This window comes from Equus asinus, chromosome 1 (genome assembly GCF_041296235.1).
Source record: "Equus asinus isolate D_3611 breed Donkey chromosome 1, EquAss-T2T_v2, whole genome shotgun sequence".
NCBI classification, from domain to species: domain Eukaryota; kingdom Metazoa; phylum Chordata; class Mammalia; order Perissodactyla; family Equidae; genus Equus; species Equus asinus.
Window position 1 is genome coordinate 121,600,575 of NC_091790.1, and position 7,321 is coordinate 121,607,895.

A 7,321-nucleotide genomic window follows, 5' to 3' on the forward strand; every position below is an offset into this window, starting at 1 on the left:
TCTGGGTTATATGGTACATATACAATTATTTTGAGGGGAAGATTATGAAAATCGTAGACATTCATTAGAGTTTGACTGACATAATAAATTTATGTGTAAATATCCAGTCAGCAGTTTGAGAAAAATACCAAGTTACAGATTGTGTCTAAAGCTACAGACTGATATGTCTTCCTACTGAATAGGATCAATACTGGAAAACAGTACAAAGTAATAAGCTTGGATATTGACGGACATTCATAAATGGGAGGGGGGGTCAGGAAAAGGAAATCAGAATAGGAATTCCAGGAAAATATGGAGTCATGGAAGTCAGGTAAATTAGGAAAAGAGCATAACCAAAGTTTCACAGATCAAGGGGAATGGGGCTTTATCTGCACAATTAGTGATATTTTCACCATTCTTATAAATTACTGTCTTTCATCCTGATGAAATTATCATATGATTTTTCTTTTTTAGTCTCTTGATATGGTGAATTACATTTACAGATTTCCAAAGGTTAAACTAACCTTGCATTCCTGGGATAATCCCACTGTTTTAAAACAGTATGTGTTGGATATGCTATTGTAAAATCAGTGTGGCCACAGAAGTATCAAGATTGAGACTTGGATGGAAAAAGTTTATATACTCACAGGTCCCAGAAAGGGGGTCACCACACGTGATGCAGGGTCATATGGGAAAACACTAGGATGGTCAGCAGACAGAAGACAGAAGCAAGGGGAGAGCTTAAGCCATGGCCTCTACTGGGGTTTCTACAGGAAAGGCAAGGCAGAGCAGGGTAAACAGTTTAGGACTGGCAGTTTGAATAACCCCAGCAGGCTCTAAGCTATGCAGTTGGTCCCCAGCCGCCTAGTCCCTGGCCCTGGAATGATTAACGCAGAAGAATATCGCCTCCTGGGGTGTACGGGCCAGAATGAGGAGGTGCGACTCTGGACGGGTTAGTTTGCATATCAGAGACATGTTCCCAGGGGGGCCCTCTGCTATCTCTAAGAATTGGCTAGCCCCTGGAGGAACAATCTCTTCTCTGACAGAAAGGTTGTTTGAAGATGTCAAAACATCATAATATATAGAAAATTTTAAAAATATATACAAAACATCCTCTTAGTCATGATGTAATCCACTTTTAATATATCGTTGGATTCGATTTGCTAAAATTGTGCTAAGAACGTTGCATCTGTTTCACGATGGCTATTGGTCTGTAGTTCTCTCCTCTTGTATTGGTCTTGTAGCTCTACCTTTCTTGATTTGGTCTCAGAGTAATGTTGCCTCATACAGTGAGTTGGGAATTGTTTCCTAATTTTCCAACTTTTTGGGAAGACTTTATGTAGAATTGGCATCACTTCTTCCTTAAAAGTTTGGTAGATTTTCCCAGTGAAGTCATCTAAGCCTAAAGTTTTCTATGTGGTGAGCCAATTTTTTGTTTGTTTACCACAAATTCAATTTCTTTCAAAGATACAGGGATTTTCAGTGTATCTGTTTCTTTCTGAGTGAGCTTTGGTAGTTTGTGTTTCAAATGCTTTTATGATTTAATCTAAACTCTCAATTTTGTTAACCTAAAGTTGTTTATATTATTCCCTTATTTTCTTTTTAACATCTAGGATCTGTAGACAGGTTCCCTCTCTCATTTCTGATACTGGTAATTTGTGCTCTCTCTTTCCTGATCAGTCTGACTAAATGTTTGCCAATTTTATTGACCTTCTCAAAGAACCAGATTTTTGTCTCACTGATTTTCTTTTTAAAAATTCATTGTTTTCTGATCTTTATCACTTCATTCTTCTGCTTAGTTTGTGTTTATTTTTCTCTTTTACTCATTTCTTAAAGTAGAAGCTTAGGCCATTGATTTCAAACCTTTATTTTTTTTCTACTATAGAAATTTAATGCTATAAATTTACCTATAAACAGTTTTATCTTTATCCCATATATTTTGACACGTGTTTTCAATTTTATTCATTTCAAAACACTTTCAAATTTTTCTTTTGATTTCTTCTTTGACCATGGATTATTTATAAGTATGTTATTAAGTTTCCAACATTTTTGTGTTTTCCAGAGTTCTTTCTGTTATTAATTTCTTATTCTGGAGAGAATATATTTTGTATGATATGAATACTTTTAAATTCATTAAGACTTGTTTTTATGGCACAGAATATAGTCTATCTTGGTTAACGTTTTCTGTGCACTTAAAAAATGTGTATTATTCTGTTGGGTGTAAATAACAATTAGATCCAGTTAGTTGACAGTGTTGTTCAAGCCCTCTGTCCTTACAGATTTCCTGTCTCACTGTTTTATCAATCATTGAGAGAGGGGTGCTGAATCTCTTGTAATAATTGTGGATTTCTACATTTCTCCCCTCAGTTCTGTTTTGTTTCACATATTTTGAAACTCTATCATTAGCCTCATAAATTTTGGTAAATTGATCCTGTTACCACTCCTTATTGCTGGTTGTATTCTTTGCCCCGAAATCTAATTTGTTTTATATTTATAAAGGTACTTCAGCTTTGTTTTTATCAGTCTTAACATAGTATAACTTTAGCATTCTTTCACTTTTCATCTATTTATGTCTGAATGTTTAAAGTTGGTTTCTTTCTGGCAATACATAGTTAGCTCTTCCTTTTTTATCTAATCTGAAAATCTCTGCTTTTGAATTGGGGTGTTTTGGGCAGTGAATTCCTGTAACTGTTGAATGGTTGTTCACATCTAAATCTCCCATCGTCTTATTTGGTATTTGCCCCCAGCTCTTCTTTCTTCCCTCTTTCCTTTTACGTCTTCTTATGGACTGAGCATCATTTAAGACTTTACTTTATCTGCTTTGTTGGCGACATCTATTTGTTCTCTTTTCTTTGTTTTTTTTCTCTAGTGGTTGAGGAAGTTTCAAACTTGTATTGGTTTTCTATTGCTCCATAACAAATGACCATAAACTCAGTGGCTTAAAAACAAAAACAAATTTATTATCTCACAGTTTCTTTAGTTAAAAATCCAGGCACTGTGTGGCTGAACTCTCTGCCGGAGGTTTTATCAGACTGAGCACGAGATGTCAGCCAGGCTGCAGTACTCACCTGGGGCTCTGGGCCTTTTCCAAGCTCACTGGTTGTTGGCAGGATTCACAACAGCCAGTTGTAGGATGGAGATCCCAGTCTCCCTGCAGCTGTCAGTCAGGGACCACTCTCAGCAACTAGAGGTCACTAGCAGTCCTTTCCCACACGGTCCCACGGATGTTTACTCTCCTTCTGCCCAGCCAGAGTACATCTCTCTCACTTTCTCTTTTGTAACCAGCCAGAGAAATCTTTGCTTTTCAAGGCTCACGTGATTAGGTCAGTTGCACCTAAAGAAACTCTCTATCTTAAGGTCACTTGGTTTGGGACTTTAATTACATTTATAAATTCGCTTTGCAACGGAACCTAGATTAATGATTCACTGAATAACTGGTAGAAGAATTGTGTGTAGCAGGAACCAGAAATTTTACCAAAGCCACGTCAGAATTCCGCCTAGCATGGAATTTATCACAATTTACATTTAAGTAATATTATATCACTTCACGTGTACTGTAAGAATTACGCAAAAGTTATACTTAGATTTCCTCTCTGCAGCCTTTGTGCTCTTGTCATACATTCTACTTCTACATATATAATTTTGTTGTATACGTATCCTGCAATACATTATTATTATCTTTATTTTAAACAGAGTATTGTCTTTAAAGAGATAAGAAAAAAATTTAATATTTATCTGGATGTTTACCATTTCTACTACTCTTCATTGCTTAATGCACATGTTATACAGATTATACGCATTATACAAGATAGTATTTATCCTATATATTATAGAATGTATAGGTGTAATAGAATTTTTATCCATATATGGATATAAAAATATATATATAAAGGGATTTATTACGAGGAATTCGTTCACACAATTATGGAGGCTGTGCAGTCCCACAGTCTGCCGTCTGGAAGCCGGAGGCACAGTGAAGCCAGTGGTGTAATCCAGTTTGAGCCTAAGAGCCTGAGCATCAGCACAGTCGATGGAGTCAACCCCAGTCTAAGGGCAGAAGACTGACGTCCCAGCTAAGCCAGCAGGCGGGAAGCAGGAGGGCAGACTGCTCCTTCCTCTGCCTTTTGTTCTGTTCGGGCCCTTATCAACTGGGTGAGATCCGCTCACACTGAGGAGGGCAATCTACTTTGCTGAGGCCACCAATTCAAACGCTCATGTCATCCAGAAACCCTCGCAGACAACCCAGAAATGTGTGTGATCTGGGCACTTCATGACCAATCAAGTGACACATAAAATTCACCACCACAGATTCTTTTATCCCTAGCTCTCCTATACATGATGACTAACATCCTTTTTTGTTCAAAAATAGAAATAAGAAAATTAACTGCCACTTTTCAGAATTTTCTTCAAAATAAGTTTTAATTCAATATTCAACCACAAGAAGGAAAGGAGCTTTGGTGTAGAGCTGGACAGAACTTAAAATTTGGCATCTAGAGCCCTAGTTTTCAGAGCTTCATTTTCTTATACGTAAAATGGAATCAATAATCTACCTCTGAAAGCTGTGTAGGTGTAATTGGGAATACCGTGAGAAAGCCTGGCCTGGACAATGGGACAAACGATGTACTTACTAAATGTTACTTTGTGTTCCCCCTCTATCTTTTACTAAATTAACCTTGATTAAAATTGTATTTAATACTTGTTGAGAAAAGTACCTGCTCATTGTACAAATTTTTTAAACTCTCAAAATAAATGATACAGAAACTACTTTCCCCATAATCTTGATTTTGAGGGATCACCTCTATTAATGATTACTTGGAATATACTATTTTTTTAATGATTTCCCCACATATTCTCATTACTCTTTAGTCTCAAAACTATTTGATCAACCTTGTTTTTCACCAAATCTCAATATTTTGGACTTCTTCACCTTGGAACTTTCCTCTCTGTGGGCTGCAGTGGCCTATTTCACTTTTGCAGGACTTCTATGCCACTGTAATTACATAAAGAAAAAATTATCCTGTCTTCCCTATGTCACCTTCCTGCTGGGCTCCAGAAGGAACCATTTCTTCCAGTCTAGATCAGTTTTCTGATCACCCATATCTCCTGTAACTTTCACTTCAAACTCACAGAAGCAGAATGAAAAATAAAAGGAAAGTTCTGCCTATTTTTATACCGAACATTAGACACTAAAACTTGGCACACACCTATTCAAACAAAATTTTATGCCGAAGCTCAATCTACAAAGGCAGATCTGGTGAACGGTGAGTTTGGAGAAGCACCTGCCTGGAGCTCCTCCTCAGCAGCCCCCCATCTCCTTGTTCCTTGAAGCGGCCCCTGACGTGCCCCAGATATCACAGAGGAGCATCCTCGTACTGTCTCCTTCCAGTCGCGGGAAACGTTTTCTCCGCATGCTTACCTCTCAGTATTTGTTCTTTGGCTTCTTTGCATCACGTAGTGGATTCTTGCTTTCTATAATAGAGCATTTCTGATGAAGGATCTGCAACCAGAAGAGTATTCTACACAATACAGTAACATCTAAAAACACATTTAGATAAAATATAAGGTGGCTTTTAAGCAAATTATAAAGTGATTTCTTCAGGCATATGTAATACGTATAATGTGGGGAAAGCCTTGTGTCCAGTACAATTTCTAGTTTCATGTTCAATGAAATAGGAGTTTGACAGAAATCCAAAACTTTACTTAATCTCTTGAGAAAATGGCAAACTGGAGACTACAGTTTGTGTACAAATCCATAAAGATACACTTTGAACATCCCTCTCCTCTCAACCCCTCTCCCATGCCATCTGCTGCCTTCCAAACTCTCACCTCCCTATTTCTACTCCCGTCAAATCTTCTCCAACTTCCAACCAGACAAGATCCTTAGCTGTCTCCCTCATACAGTCTTCTACCCCAGTGCTCCCCTCTGCTGCTGCCTCTCGGCCCTACGCAGCTCCTCCCCGCTGTCCTTACAATGCATCATGTTCCCCACCACGTGCAGCTGCCGAAGCAGCCCCCAGGGAAGAAGTCCTCTCCCCTCCACTCCTCTGCTACTGAGAAGTAGCCCCACACGTGAATTTTGGTTATAAAATTCTCCACCTCATTACATACCTCCAAAGTCTCCTAATTTATCAATGTTATATCTTCAGAGCTACTATTCGAATTTTGTAAACTGAACGTAATTGGAATTCTATGTGACTCAGTGACTACACTGAGTCGCATTCAAGGAAGCATGGTTCATGAGCCAAAGCAGTTTTAGAACAATTCTAAGCTTGACTTGTCTCTCCCAAAGAACACCAAAGGATTCCACATCATAAGCTACCTCAACATTTCTCAAAACAACCTTTTCCCTCCTCTCCAGTTCTCCTACCTTTCAGATATCCTGGACCCCAAATTTTTCTCCACCGTCCAGCTCTGATATCTTCTCTCCATGCCCTAGGTTTGTACACTGTTCTACTCAATCAAGCAGCCTTGAGAGAAAACCTCACCACCATTTCTGCATCATACCATACAACTACAGGAAAGGTACAGGATCTGAGAACTTCCTGGTCCTCCCTTGAGCCTAAAAGAGTTAAACTTAGAGGTCTTTCAAGAGTGTAATTCTTTTATTCTGACTCCATTTCTCTCTAGAAATTCTTATGAGAATCTTTTGGAAAACAAAATTCATTACTTTCTTACTCTATTTCCAGTTTGAAAAAAAGAAAGAAAAAAGAAGATAATTCTGATTTTGAATTGTCCCTAGTTTTTAACATTCAGGGGTGTTTTTTAGAAAGATCTAAAAAGAGGAGGAGGGACTACCCAACTTGGAAATGTTCTAGGCATTTGTGGCAGATTTAAATGGAACAATTCTCCCCATTCCTATATACACTCTCATTTCATTTGCAACATGACTTTGCTGCTCCTCCCATCAAGAGATAGCATCTATTTCTCCACCCCTTGAATTAGACTCAGCCACGTACCTACTTTGGAAAATGGGACATTAAGAAATGTGATAAGCAGTGGCTTGCAAAGGGCTTGCACACTGGGGCTTCCTCTCAATGTTCTTGCTCCTGCTGTGTAAATAAGCCTGGGCTAGCCTGATGGATGATGAGAGACATGCGGCCTAAGCATCCCCATCACCCCAGCCAACAGCTGCCAACTGCTAGACATGTCAGGAGGGCTGTCTTAGATCACCTAACCTCCAGTTGACCCGTCAGCTGACCATGGTTGTGTGAGCCAACCAGACAGGGATCAGCCAAATCAGACCAGACCAGAACGGCCCAGCCAACTAATCATGAACGAATTAAATTCGTTTCAAGCTACAAAGTTCTGGGGTGGCATGCTATGTAGCAAAAGCTAACTGAAA